This window comes from Athene cunicularia (genome assembly GCF_003259725.1).
Source record: "Athene cunicularia isolate RWA chromosome 12 unlocalized genomic scaffold, athCun1 chr12_part1, whole genome shotgun sequence".
NCBI classification, from domain to species: Eukaryota; Metazoa; Chordata; class Aves; order Strigiformes; family Strigidae; genus Athene; species Athene cunicularia.
Window position 1 is genome coordinate 19,614,843 of NW_020799116.1, and position 13,710 is coordinate 19,628,552.

The 13,710-nt window shown below is 41.9% G+C and overlaps 1 protein-coding gene across 3 annotated transcripts in view; it reads left to right on the forward strand.

Moving 5' to 3' along the window:
• The first annotated feature begins 177 nt into the window (after positions 1 to 177).
• IP6K1 (inositol hexakisphosphate kinase 1) overlaps positions 178 to 13,710 on the forward strand; it is a 37,960-nt gene continuing 24,427 nt past the window's right edge. Inside the window, exons 1-2 of one of the 3 annotated variants that reach the window (XM_026857399.1) lie at positions 178 to 439; positions 4,952 to 5,051. The gene's annotated coding sequence lies outside the window, so the exon portion shown is untranslated. The remainder of the gene's footprint in view (positions 440 to 4,951; positions 5,052 to 13,710) is intronic. The other 2 variants (XM_026857395.1, XM_026857397.1) reach the window with 2 other exon arrangements.

Sequence of the window (13,710 nt, forward strand, 5' to 3'; positions counted from 1 at the left end):
GGAGTGGGGGAATACACGGACGCGGCCCCGTGAAGAGTCGGGCTGAGGTGGGGGACCGAGCCCCGGGGCGGGGGGGAGCCAGGGACGGACCCGTGGTGGGGACAATCCCGGCGCGATCCCGTGAGGTGGGGACGGGGGGAGTGCGGCGCGCCCTCGTGTTTGTCGGGGGGAAGATCTAGGTGCTTCTCCGTGTGAGGCTCGTACGGGGCACAGCTGGGGCGGGAGGGTCGTTCCCAGCGTGGGGAGGGCTCTGGGAGCTGGGCTCAGCAAGGGCAGCCCCGTGGGCAGCACGATGCCAGGGCAGGGCCGTGCTGCCCCCGCCGGAGGCCCTGCCCGGCAAACAGATCTAGCGTCCCCTCCCTTTGTGCCCTTCCCTTCCACAGAAGCTGCGTGCAGGAAGGAGCTCGGCAAACCACGGTGGTAACATGAAACCAACATGGTGAGGAAGCTGGTGGGGTTGGGGGCTCTTTCTGCGTCCCAGTGTGCTGCCACCCCTGCAGAGGGGATGTGGACAGGTTCTGCTAACGCTGGTGGCCCCAGTGGGTACCGGGAGGCGCCTGGCTGTCCCCAGAGGCTGATGTGCTCATGGGTCTGCAGACCTGGACCGAAACCAACCTTCCCTGGGTTTTCCAAGTGGGACTTGGTTTAGGAGAGGTGGTACCGACTCTGTTCAGTCTTCAGCTACTCTGAATTTAAGCTGGCGCCAGGCTCCATGTCCCTCCATCTTAAAGCTCTGAATCAGCAAGGCCCTCATTTTTAGTTCCAGCAGTATGCTTTAGTATGTGCTGCCTTTTTCACTTCAGCCTGTCCTGCTCTGTTTCTGCTTCATCTGCTTTTCCTCCCTTCAGGTTCACCTGCCTTAACTAAAGCTTAATTCCAAGATTGGCCTTTGAAAACGAAGCACTGAATGGTGCCAGAACAGTGTGGGGTTGGGTCTCTGCTCATTCTTAATGCAATATTCCTACAGTTGGTAGGCTTATTTGTGTAAACTTAGTTGGTAGCTTGTCTCACAAAATAATATGCTATAATGTCTTGTGCAAGTCTCTTTGTATTGAACTGTCATTTGCAGCTGATAGACTGACGTACATGCATATGGTCAGATTTTCAGTGGAGCAAACATTGTATTCTTGTTATATATATCACTGACTTTGGTTTCCTGTTTACAGAGATTCTGTCAGGACCTTGGAAGTGTTTTAGAAATAATTATATTGGTTATTAGATGTTGTCATTGTAACCCTAAATAGGTCTATTAGAGACATCCTAATCCTGTGTAACAGTTCCTTATTATTGAGATTGAGAAATATCTTTCTGTGGCTTGGTTAGTTTAGCACTGACCTAAGGTAAGTGCTTTGTTTTGGAGCTGGAAGGAGAGTGGTACCTTGTGAAAAGATTTAAGTCTGAATCCTGTATATATCAAGATAACTGGGTTGTTGTTTCAACTGCATAAAACTCTTGTCAATGTTATGGATTGTCCTAATGGTAATTTTTCTTCTGATAGCATCAGAGAGTGTTTCATACCTTCTGCAGCTTTTTCAGCACAGCCATTTCCAGGTGCATGGATGAACAGCCTGTGCCATCCTGGTTAAAGCCTGTTAGGCAGATCTGAGTGTCCTATTCATGGTGTTGCCTTTGTTTCCTGTCTGATAAAGACTTTTGGGAAAGCAGAGAAAGTGATCCTTGGCTTGTTGAGTGTATATGTAGATGATATGTTGATATGTTCAGGATCATTACCATAGGAATCTCTGACCACAGTGTTTAAGATATGTGGTAGAGCCCTCTTCTGAACGGTCCATGTGACTTTCCTAGGTTAGTTTCTACTCTGGTTGTCCAGTAGGTGCCTTGTGGCAGTTTTGTGTGTTTCTTACATAGAAAAAGAGCAAGTTAGCATGTGATTCACTGTTCAGATGAGAAGGGGGCCAGTTTCTAGGATCCAATTCCAGGCACTGAGAATTTTGGTTTTGCTGCCTTTCATGAGTAGCTTTGCAGTCACTTTAAGCTCATATAAGTGTAGACTGCAACCAACAGGAGGTTCTTGTCCTGTCACTGGTGCTAGCTGGGGTGTTTGTAGAGGTGGGAATCAGAGTTCCCTGACTTATGAGTTGATCAAACTGAAGACAAACTGACTATTTTTCCTCCCCAGCTTTGAGGATGTTTAAATGATTTTGCTGTTGCAAGGGCAGTTGGGGGAACGTGGGGCTGGTGGTGGAATGGAGTCTTATTCTTGTTCATGGTAACCTACACTGTGATTGTGAAATGGTGTAACAATGTGTTTTTATATATTGTTATATAAAAATATAATTTAAAAATACATATTTACATATATTTTAAAATTAATTGGAACAGTAGCATCCATGCTTCTTTTATACTACTTATGTGAATAGTGTCATTGTGTGGTTCATCAGGGTGATAACGTTGGGCATCTTCTCCTTATAAAAATATTCTAGAAAGCAAAGATGTGCTTTGGGATCCCCTTTCATGGTAGATTGTGTTAGTCAACTGACCTGCAAGTTATTCTGTATTGCATTGCACGTAATGAGAAGTCAGGTTTAGAATAGCAAGCACTCAAAGGTCAAAAAATACCCAGGCTGAAGTAGTACCTGTACTCTTAATCAGCTGATTAGCCCTCTGAACAGGCATTGTGATTTCTTCTTAATCATGCAGTTGCATGCTGTTCTCATCCTATCTGACCTGCCTAGTTTGTTTCTTCTCTCCTTCCCTCCCCCATATATGGAGCTTATTCATTTCAGGTAAAATTATCAAACTCTGAAAATGTGACCTTGTTGAGCTTGACTAGTGTGAGATGAGGAGCCCTGTCCAAGGTTGGAGCTTTTTGTTGACCATCTGCTTACAGGACACAGTCTCTTTGGTTCAGTGGATCACCAAATGTTTGTAAAAAGGTTTGATCACTTGCCTTGTCAGGTTTCAGTTTTTAGTTGATTCCTCTGTGTCTAAAGGTTGTCGTGTATCTGGTGAGTTCTGACTGGCACCCTGGGGTATGAGGTGGCACCGTTGTGTGGTTTCCATTGGAATAACAAAATGTAGGTGGTAAGTTAGAAGTTGAACATCCACAGCCTGTGCTCTAGAGGAGGTATGTTTCTTCCATCTGTGGTTGACATGCAGATTGTCACCGTTGTAAATCTGACAGAGGCCTTGTTTGGTCTGTTACTTGGGCATTGCATTGTAACCCAGGCACTTCACTTGCTGCCACCAAATTCCCCCAATTTGCCCCTCAAGAATTTGCTTGTAATGTGTTTGAGACGTGTGCATCACAGTTGAGTGTTGATGCTGAGATTTACAGTCTTGAAAGTTAGTACTGACAGAAAACTGCAGCCTGATTTGTTTACTCTTATGTTTGACAGTGTCACACCATCAGTCTTGGTGCTGGGCAGGGTTTAGATTTGAACTTGACTTCCGGAGTTTGTGCGTGGCAACTCAGTGGAGCTGTGGCTCTGTGCTTGCTTGTTTATATAATGTGACTTGCCTAGGAGGAACTGCTTTTTCTGACTTCTCAGTCTTTGAGAAGGAATGTGTCAAAAACAAGCCTATTTAATACAAGGGGTCCCTAGTGAGCTCTGAAATGGGTGAGATAAAGAAGTGAAAGACAAGAAGAAAATGCAACAGAAATTTCTGCAAGAATCATATCAAGTATTTATATTACTTTCTGTAAACTGAAGGAACCATTCAGTTATAAGGAGGAGCAGCTAGCAGTCTCCCTCTTCTGTATTCCTGACGCGACAGGAATGCAGAGCAGGATGCTGGCGAGTGTTTAATCTCAGGTTTGTTGCTGCTGTCATAGCGGGGGTGGGGGAGGAAGAGGAAGTGTTTGTGCATGGCTGCTTAGTTTCCGTTTTGCCGGCATCGCCTGTACGCAGTGCTTGTGCTGTTCTGATGTGGCAGCAGCTGTTATTTCTGGCTTTCCCAGTGTGCTCTTCGGGTAGATGTACTTTCCAGTAGATGCAGGTCTCTTAATTGGTGTGTTGGTGTGTTGGTGTGCCTGTGCTTCCCATATAGTCCCCACTGGTGAGAACTACTCTGCAGATAGTACTAAGGTGCAAGTCATTTGCCTTCGTTTATTTCTGTAGGCTTATCTATATGCATTTTAAGTAGCATTAACTGTGAATAAAAGACAATCTTCTTTAAGCTTGCTTTTATTTTGCATAACCATTGTCAAGATGTGGTCGGTTCCATTCACAACAAATGATTTTATCCCCTTCTCTGGGGATAAAGGAATATGCTTTGCTATTATAGGGTGCCTCTCTAGCTGTATAACACTATCCATGGTAGTTAACGTTGGTGCAATTGCTTCTGTTCAGAAATAACATGGGCGTAGCTGCCATAATTATATTAGTAGATGATCTGTGTCAACCAAATCTGATAAAAGCAGTAAAAAAGGTTATGAGATGTAATGTGCCTATCCTGGTAGGATGTTACTACACGTGGTTGAGCACTCCAGTAGATAAGCTGTCTCTGATGTAGCTTTTGTAGTTAGAAAGGTTATCTCCTCCACCAGCTGTCCTGCTTCTTTGCCAAATGCTGCCTCCCTCGTATTAGGGCCTACAGCAGAGCCTGCTCTGTTGCTACAGTTTAAATACTATGCTTCAATCTTTCTCCATTAATACTCATCAGTGTCTCCTGAACCAGAGCAGATGAAGAACAGGCGTGCATCCTGTTTTGCTCCACCCGCCGGTTGGCAGTCTTCAGCTGAGGGATGGAGGAGGCAGTTGGGGACAGTGATCCCCTCTACCTCAGTGGTACAGTTGGTAAAGAGCATCTGTCAGAGCCCAGAGGAGTGAGTGAGAGCATTTGCATCCTGAAAGGAGCTCGCTGTGAATTCTGGTCCCAGACTCAAGGGAGAGCATGCTCTCAAACACTCTGAATTGATGAGCAAGCAAAGACCTAAATAAAAGCTAATTTAGCACTTGCTAACTCGTTTCCATACAACATCTTCCAGGCTGACTTGCTTCTGGCGTCCTGCTCCCTCTTGATTGTGAGAGGTTGGCTCCATATCCCAGTGACTGTTCAACAGAAAGAGCTTGGGTGACATCTCTAAGGTAACTTTTTTCTGATTTGCCCACAGTACATATGCAGCCACCTTAAATACCATGCAAAGAGGAATAAGCTGCTTGCTTTTTTCCTCTTTCTTTGTAATTTTACCCTTCAAGAAATATATGTAGATATGGTTTATGGGAGGTATGCTCTCATCTTTGGAGGATGCTATAGGAGCACCCAGGTAAGTGCACTAGTACAGTGAAAAGCTCAGTTCCTCTTTTATATTTGTTAACTTTTAATCAACTTGGTGTCTGTTCTTTGTAATAAGAACTAAGCTTCCAAGATTTGGAGGCTAACTCTTATGCTCTAGCAGTTCTGGCTGTTTAAGTGGTTGAATTGCAACTGAATTATCTTACAATGATTTCAGATCTCTATCACTGTCTCTTTTTTTTTTTTTTTTTTTTTTTTTAATTTCTATTCTGAGGTTAGTTTGCTGAAAGATGATAGTCTGGCTGGATAGTCTTCCAGGCTGAAAGGAATTATTTTGTGCTGTTCTAAATTTGGAAGAAAGTCTAGCATACCTGTTTTACCCCAGTTCTTTATCAACAAAGATATGACTCGGTAGCTGTGGTATAAGCATTTGTTTGCCAGCAGACTCAAATGACCTTGTTTTCTTGAGACAGCATGTGTTGAAATAGTGACTGTGTCGCACAGTTCACTTTGGTGGGAAGCCCCTGACCTGTGTGACTTAACGGTCTGTGTTAGTTTGAAGTGCAACAGGTAATGACCAAAGATGCCAAGCTCCACAGCTGCCTTCCGGGGTAGGGAGAGGAGACATGCTGTGCCTTCTCTGCAGGGGATGCTCCTGTTTCTTTGTCCCAGCTGACTTAAGTGCTGATCTAAAGGTGAACTATTTTATAGTGCCTGTTCGGCTGCGACGTTTCTCTTCCCCCTGCCCCGTAGTTCTATGCTGAGCTGCATTTTCCCTATTTTTTAAACCACCAGGGTGGATTTATGCAAAATACATGTAATCTTTAATTCCGATTAGCATTGTCCACTGTTGGTATCAGAGTATTGTCAAGCGTTTTAAAAAGTGAGTTTAGAAATCCTAGAGAGGCACAAGAAAATAGGGCTGGCTGTTTGTTCTGTGTCCTTTGATAGTACTGTCTAAGCAGCTTAAGCATGTGTGGGGAGGCAGTCATGATCTCATTACAGCTAACTATAGGCGATAAGTGGCTTCGAGCACCAAAATCAGTGCACCAGTGAATGCAGATGTCAGTGAGTTATTTAAAGCAGGAAGGATTTGGGAGAGAAGCCTAGGGGGCTGTGTAGTCCTGTGTCTTAGTCAGTGGCTGAATCAAACCAAAGAGTAACTTCAGTGAAAATTTTGGAGCTATTGCAGTAGATGAGGTATAATTGTGCTCTTGTGTTGGTTTGAGTGCTGTTGTGGACTATAAATAAAACTGGTAAAGTCCTGGAGCTTTGGAAGACCCTCAGAACACTTGCTGCCTAGTGGAAGGTATAGTTCACTTTTCCAAGCTGTGATCTGTGTGTAAAGCTACATGGCAGATCTGAGGAAGATATGTTTGTCAGATTCATGGGGGCTGGCGCGCTCATTCCACAAACGTAAAGGTGAAAAAAGACCTTTTAACTTCAGTCTTTTGAGTCTGTCCAAAAAGGATTATTAAAGCAGCCTGAAGCTTAGTTTGTGTTTAAACACTACATATGCAGGTTGTTTTAGATAGTTTCATAAACGCCCCCACACCTTCCACAATAAAACACACATCCGGTTAATCTTGTCTGTGCAGAATTTGCTTAGATTAAATGTGACCGTATACAAAATGATTATGGATACCCTTACTTTTGCAAATACTGGAAGGTTTGTTTTATTTCACATTTGGACCAAATATTCTAAGTGTTTGTTCTTATGCTGTACAAGTGGCATTTTCTTTATGTAATTGAGGTCTTAAATATTTCACAGTTCTTACAAGTGATGACCTGAATACACGTATTAACATTTGAAGGTAAGCTATGTCTGAACTAATAAGCGTTATCAGGCATGTTTTACGTATCTTTTATTTTTACAGAACTGAGAGAAAACCTCTAACTCCCATTAGTCAAACTGAAAAAGTACCACTGGTTTGCACCACGTGGAATCTGAATAGTTTTCACTCTCTTCTTCAGGTTCTATGCACACAAGTATTTTTTTTCCTGTAATAGCAGCACTCAGGGTTTCTGTTTTTCTCCTTAATCTCAGCTTTAAGTAAGTAAGATCACAGGTATTTCTGTTCCTGTGGTCTGTTAGTCTACAATGTAGCATCCTTAGGACTGACACTTCTGTATGTATTTCAGCGGTTGAGAATACAGTGAATCTGTTGACAACTTGGTTCACCTAATAACAAAACCCAGTAGTTTTAAAATGAACTGATTTGTAAATGCAGCTTGACTCAAATACTTCTAGTTAAAATAGTTAAGGGTATTGTATCATTCACCAGTTAAAAGTAGACCAAACTCTTTATTCACTGTGATTAAAATACTGTCTTATACCCTGGCGATTAAAGGTTACAAGTTGGATTGTAAAGTGTTTCCAGACTTTGCAGCTTTTGTACTTCATCCTGTTGTGGCATGACAGCCAGAAGAAAATTCAAAACCTTTTAAAAATTCTGATAAGGTCTGTGTCTTGCAGTAGTGAGCTTGGCAGGTTAACTCTTCTGTGAGCGCAAAGCAGTTTCTGTTGTTTCAGGTGTGCTGTCATTGTCAGTTTTCATATGACCTTCAAAGAAGAGAAGTGCGTGTTATTTTCTACCCATAGTGCTTGTTAGTTTGTGTCTTTCAGTATGAGAGGGTATTCTTGTGGTACCTGTTACTGCATTTTGTTGAAAAAGAAAAAGAGTAAATTTGCTTTCCTTAGCTATATATGGCCCATGATGTATTGTAACCCGGGTGGCGTGGGGAAATACATTTGATTTAGCAGACTGATGTTTTGTAGTACTTGCAATATCTTTAGAAGAATTAAAGGTGTGAAAAGTCAAGGTAGTTTTTGTACTCGAGACAGACCTGCTATTAGAAGCAAACTTGCTACATACAGCCTGTGTGTCTTCTAAAGGAGTGTGTGCTGTACTTTTTTAGCATATGGGGCAAAAGTAATTTACATACATATATATATATATATGCGCGCCAGTGTTGCGTTTAATAATTAGATGCAAGCCAATCTAACAATAGACCAGATTTAACAAATTATTTTCTTTTTGCTTTGGCTTTAGAGCTTTGTTATTTAGCCAGTGGCCTCAGTTGTTGTAAGTGGCACTCTAGAAAGCCTGTTGGAAAGAGCTTTGAGCTCTACTTCAGCAGCTTAACATTGAGATAAGATACTGGAAATTTGTGACCTGTAGAGTGTTTACAAGAGCTTGTTTGCAACCGCTGCAGTGAATAGGAAGTTAAATATAGGCTTCACTTGTTTGATTCTTCATTTGAAAAGGAGGAGTTTCTTGTTTCAAATCTTCAGAACAGAACTGGCTGGTGTGGTAGAGTATTCCAAGAGGCCTGCTGCCCAGTGTCAGTAATAATGTAGGAGAGTAATAATAAAGATTTGGAGTATTAAAAGTCCCTTTCCTTTAGAAGGAGCTTAAGAAATATTGTAGGGTAAATTGTGTTCAGGAACTCCTGCTTTGGCATCTAGGAGCTCCCTTCTTGTTTTTTTGTTTTTTGTTTTTGTTTTTGGGGTTTTTTTTAAATTACAAAGCCAGAGTTACATTGGATCCCTTGGAAGTGTGAGGTTTGCTAGAAGGTGGCACAAGAGGATGACAGTGCTGGCTCCTGGTCTGGTAAAATGATTTTGCAGATGTTTTTAAATGCTAAGTTTGGGGTTTTGCCCTTCAAAATATAGAGCATCTTGCCAAGCTTGAAGCTGTGACTGGCCATCCAATTCATGTATCTTCTGAGAAGAGAGCCTCAGGTTCAGACTGCCTTTCATTTTCAGTTATGGGGGTGTCTCTGTTAATTCTTTGCCCTTTATGTTCCAGAGCAAACTGCAAGCCACAAAACAAACCCTGAAGTATGTTAACAGCTTTAAGATTTTTCAATATGAGTGATTGACAGTCTTGCAGATTATGCTGATCCCTAGAAGAGTAAGAGGATATCAAGAGGCCCAGATCTCTGTGACCCTGAGTTGTGTGTCATGTATGTTTTGCCATATTGGATTTTTTTTAATGTCACAAGGGGTGTGAGAGTATCCTTGTATGAAATTTTCTTTAGAGTTGTAGCTAGTTTCAAACGAAATCTGCTACCTTAGCTTTAAAGGCCATTAGATACTATATTGTATGTTTTACTTAAATTGTGTACTAGCTTTAGTGCACTGTCTTTGTCTAAAATATGTTTGTTATGACATAAACGTTATTTCCTGTTCAGAAACTCAAACCCAAAATGTCGCATTTTACCCCTGTATTTCCATGACATTGTTTACTTTCTTGCAGCACGTTGAGTTTTCTGTTTTTTGTTTTTTTTTTTTTTCCTAACGTGGAGCTCAGATTTTGCTCTTTCCTTCTCCTCTTTTTTTTTTTTTTCTTTTTTCCTGTTTTTGGTGGATTGACCATACAAGAGAATGTACTGTGTATGAGTGTACCTTTGTTTGGTACTTCCTCACTGAAAAAAAATCACAATAAAGAAGTGTCAAGTTGAGATGTTACAGCTTGTGTTTTCTTGCTTCTGACCCTTAAGAGTCATCTGCTTAGGAAAATTAAACATATCAAGTAAGGGGCATGGATTTGCAACATGATTATGTGGCTTTAACTCCCTGTGGACATGCTTATAAGGTCATTTCTGCTACAAATGCGTGGGACAGCTGCATTAATCAGCACGTTCATCCTTGTCTAGTGCAGCTCTGCCAGTGGAATCCCTTAATGTAGATACAGTTACAGTGGTAAAACCGCACTTTTAAAATAAAGTTTGTTTTGGTGGTGGTATTAAGAAGGTAGACAGTGATGTGAGTGCTTTTTTGTCATTGTGACTAGCATGTGAGCTGTCAGTGCTTTTTCCAAGGAAAGAAGGATTAGGTAGAAAAGTAGCGCCCCAAAATATGTCTTTTTCAAGCTGAATTAATTTTTTTCATCAGCAGTGTAAAAATAGAAGGGGTTGCAGCAGGAGTGGAGGACATCCTCTGTCAGTTGGTCTAGTAAACGATTTTACTTATCTCTACAAACCTTGCTATGTTTATTCCAAAATGAGTGTCCATTTGGCATCACAGGGCAACCTGCAGTTTTCTTTTCGCACACAAATTAAACTGTGTCCTGAGTATTGGTATAATCTGGAGTACATCTGACTGCCTTGGATTTCTCTGACCTTTTTCAGATGCTTAAGAAAGTCCCAAATTTTATTTAATATCACTGTCTCAGAACTACATTAGCAGAAGAAACCATTAGATAACAGCTGCTCCTTGTGCTTTTGGCACAAGAATTTGTTTACCAGAGTGAAGTGAATTTGTTTGGATAATTTGCTTTTATGCTTTTAAGTCTTTCTGTGGAACTGTTGTGCTCCTAGGTTGTCCTTTTCTGTTTCTGCCTTTTGAGCAGAAAAATTGCTAAAGGGTTTGGTTCTCCAGCCATAGAGCACCACATTCACTTGAAAGATGAGTCCTAATTTGAGTCTGTATTAATTCAGTTGTTGATGGACTAGGCCACAAATTCTTAAAACATTGAGAATTTAATTATTGGGTAAGCCTGAGTTCAAATGGAGTGCAAGGGGATCATGGAAAATAAAATCATCACCAAAACTGGTCTTTTCAAAACAGTATACAGATAGTTTACTTGACTGTCCTGCTGTTCCTTTCTGAAATGCTGTTTTACTGGTGGCTGAAGTACAGCAGGACTCAGTGGTTTGACCAAGATCACTGAAACATTCAGTGGAAGCACCAAAACCAGCAGCCTATTCCTAGTTCTTTTCTTTCCATTTGGATGACCTCAATCATCTAAATAATCTCTTAACCAGATCAACTGAGCACTTTGACCTGTTAAACTTCAGCAAAGGGATGTAAGAATTGCTGTATTTCTCGTGGCTTTAAATGTTTTAACAGTGTTTAGACAAAAGCTGGGCTGTCTGGTAAAACTGTGATGCCATTTGGTGCCCACCAAATGTAGGTGTTGTCAACTTCCCCCTTGTAGAAAAAGACAAGTGTAGCTGAAGCAAAATATTTATTCAGCTTTATCTTAACTGTAAGATAGAGAAGGAGAAAATTCTAATGCATGTGCCCCTTCATTTGCTCTCAAATTCAGTTCTGACTGCTGAAGTGCTGCGGTATATCTCTGCCTGGTGTTACGTGAAATTAAAGTCCTCTTGGGTAGTGAAATTTCAGATCACGTGAGGCTGTGAAGCTTATTCTTACTGCCTTGCTTTACATGAAGGGGTAGGTGGAGCTTATGTAGACAATGTCTTAGAGTATTAATCTTTTTGTTCAAAGCTGCAGTTTGTGTGTATCACCTGCAGTTTTGGCAGAATGTCCTCAGGTCAGGGTGCTACTCTGATGTGGTCTAGTGGTGACAAGAGGCTGAGGCAGAACCCACGCCATGGCTAAGCATGTGTTTGTTTCTGGCCACAAGTGAGAAGATGGGTGTAGTACTGAGGTTTGCTTCTTTGGATCTTGTGCTTTTACAACTCAAGCTCATTTTCTTTCTACTGAATGGTCATTGCTACAGTTTTCTTGAAGGCAGAGATCCTGTAGTCCTTGGTTCCTTTAAGAGAGCCAATTGATTGGAATCCCCTTATCTAACACTGTTCATTTCCACATAATTAATTCTCAGCTCAGAAAAAGGGCAATGTATAGATCTGAGGAGGAGATTGATCAGAGTGGTGTCACAACCCACAGCATATCGTAGGAATTGTAAAGCTGCTTTACAGTGAGCTTGAAGCGAACCAAATTAAAATGCTGGTTTTGAAAGGCCTTAAGGGTGAGATTGACTTACTTGTGACGGTTCTTTGTGGCAAGTTTGTGTTTGGCTTTGATGCATAACTCTCAGACTTGATAGGTTTAAATCTAGATGTTGTCCTAATTCCTAGGAAACAAAACATTTGTGCTGCTTCCTGAGTACTGGAGCCAGCTTCTGCTCCTTACCAGCTGACTTTGCAAAGGGAGGGGAGAGCATGGAACGTGTTGTTGCTCACAATGTGCTCTTTGGATAGAGTTCCTGGATCTCTACTGCAGGGTCAGTCTCTTCAAAATGAGAAACATTTCTCTTCCCAGATCCTAAATGGCTGCTTAACAGTGGCGGTGCTCCATTCCTATGGAAATTCTCTTCTCGCTGTCACAGCTGGGAGTGGGATGTGGGGTTTTTGCTTAGCTTTCCTCCTCATAGCCCACATGCAAAGCAGAAACAAGGGAAAAGTGTCTGAATACCTGCTTGAGTTTTCTGAGTAGCAGAGTATTGCAGGACTGCGCTCTGGTGAAGAGGAAAGTGCAACTTTTTTTAACACTGTGAGATGCAAAAATGCATGGACAAACAGTAACACAATGTCTTCCTTGTTAGCAGTGGTAAGGAAGAGGCAGGTGAGAGTTTTTCTTCTCTGGCCCCGATGAGGTGGTCTTGTCCTTTGCATTTAAGATCACAACATAAATACATGGGATGGCAAGTCACTGCAAAGGGATTTTTTGCTTAAGTCACGTCTCAGCAGTTTAATAGAATGTGGTTTCTGTAACTTGTGGAGAAGGTATATGAGCAGTTAATGCATATCATGCAAGTTTTGCTGTAGTTGCTAGATTTTCTGTTTTTTTGAGGGGGGGGAAGTAAGTAGTGGAGATATTGGGGTAAAGGACAGGGAGTCTGCATTGCTTATCTGGGAAATGAATTGGCTTAGTCATAACAGTTGATCTGTAGTGAACTGTCAGACTGTTTTCTGGCAGGCATGTGTTTCATTCAGTGGCTTCACTGTACAGGTAAAGAAAATCCAGTTTGTCTGCGCTGCTGAAGCAGATGTACTTAATAATATCCATGTCTTTGCTGAAGGGACTCTTGAGGCAAAAGCTCTTTCTGGTTTTCTTCTGGTTGTTTGCCCAAGTAAACAGTTTTATCATTGGAAGTAGATATTGGAAGCTTTCAAATCCACCTTGTTCCCAGAAGGGGGCAGGGGAGACTTGCGAGTTCTGGAGTCTGATAAAATGTACTTTTATTTGTTTGTGTTACACTTCCGTGCTAGCTTTCAGACACAGCAGGCACTGCCATCGCTTTGGCAGTGTGAGCATGGCACAATGAGATGCCTGCTCAATGCCAGAAGCCTGCAGCAGTGACCTAGGCTGCAAGCGTTTTGTGTTCTTTGGCTCCCCTTTCTCTTGGGGTGCATTAGAGCTGCTTTGAGTTTTATCCTGGTGTCCCCCCTCATCTGATACACTGAGGTATTACTCATGTAAAAACCATGAGAGTATGGAGTTATTGTAAAGCATCTCCTTTTCTATACCTAGAGCAGTCTGGCTAGTTGGCATCTTAGTTCCTTTTTCTTCTTAATTAAAGCTGAAAAGAAGCTTCTCCGTGAAAGTTTCTTAGGGATTTTCAGGAGGACCTAGAGTTTGCTCTTTACAGAGCCGACTTTGCTAAATTCACTCAGCTTGGCTGACAGTGAGAGGGAGGCTTTTTTGCCACACGTTTTAGAAATGGGGTCATGCAACTCTCCAGCAAGTTGGTTTTACATCCTGCAGAGAGACCTGTGGTTTCTTTGACAACCTGGAATACAGACAGAACA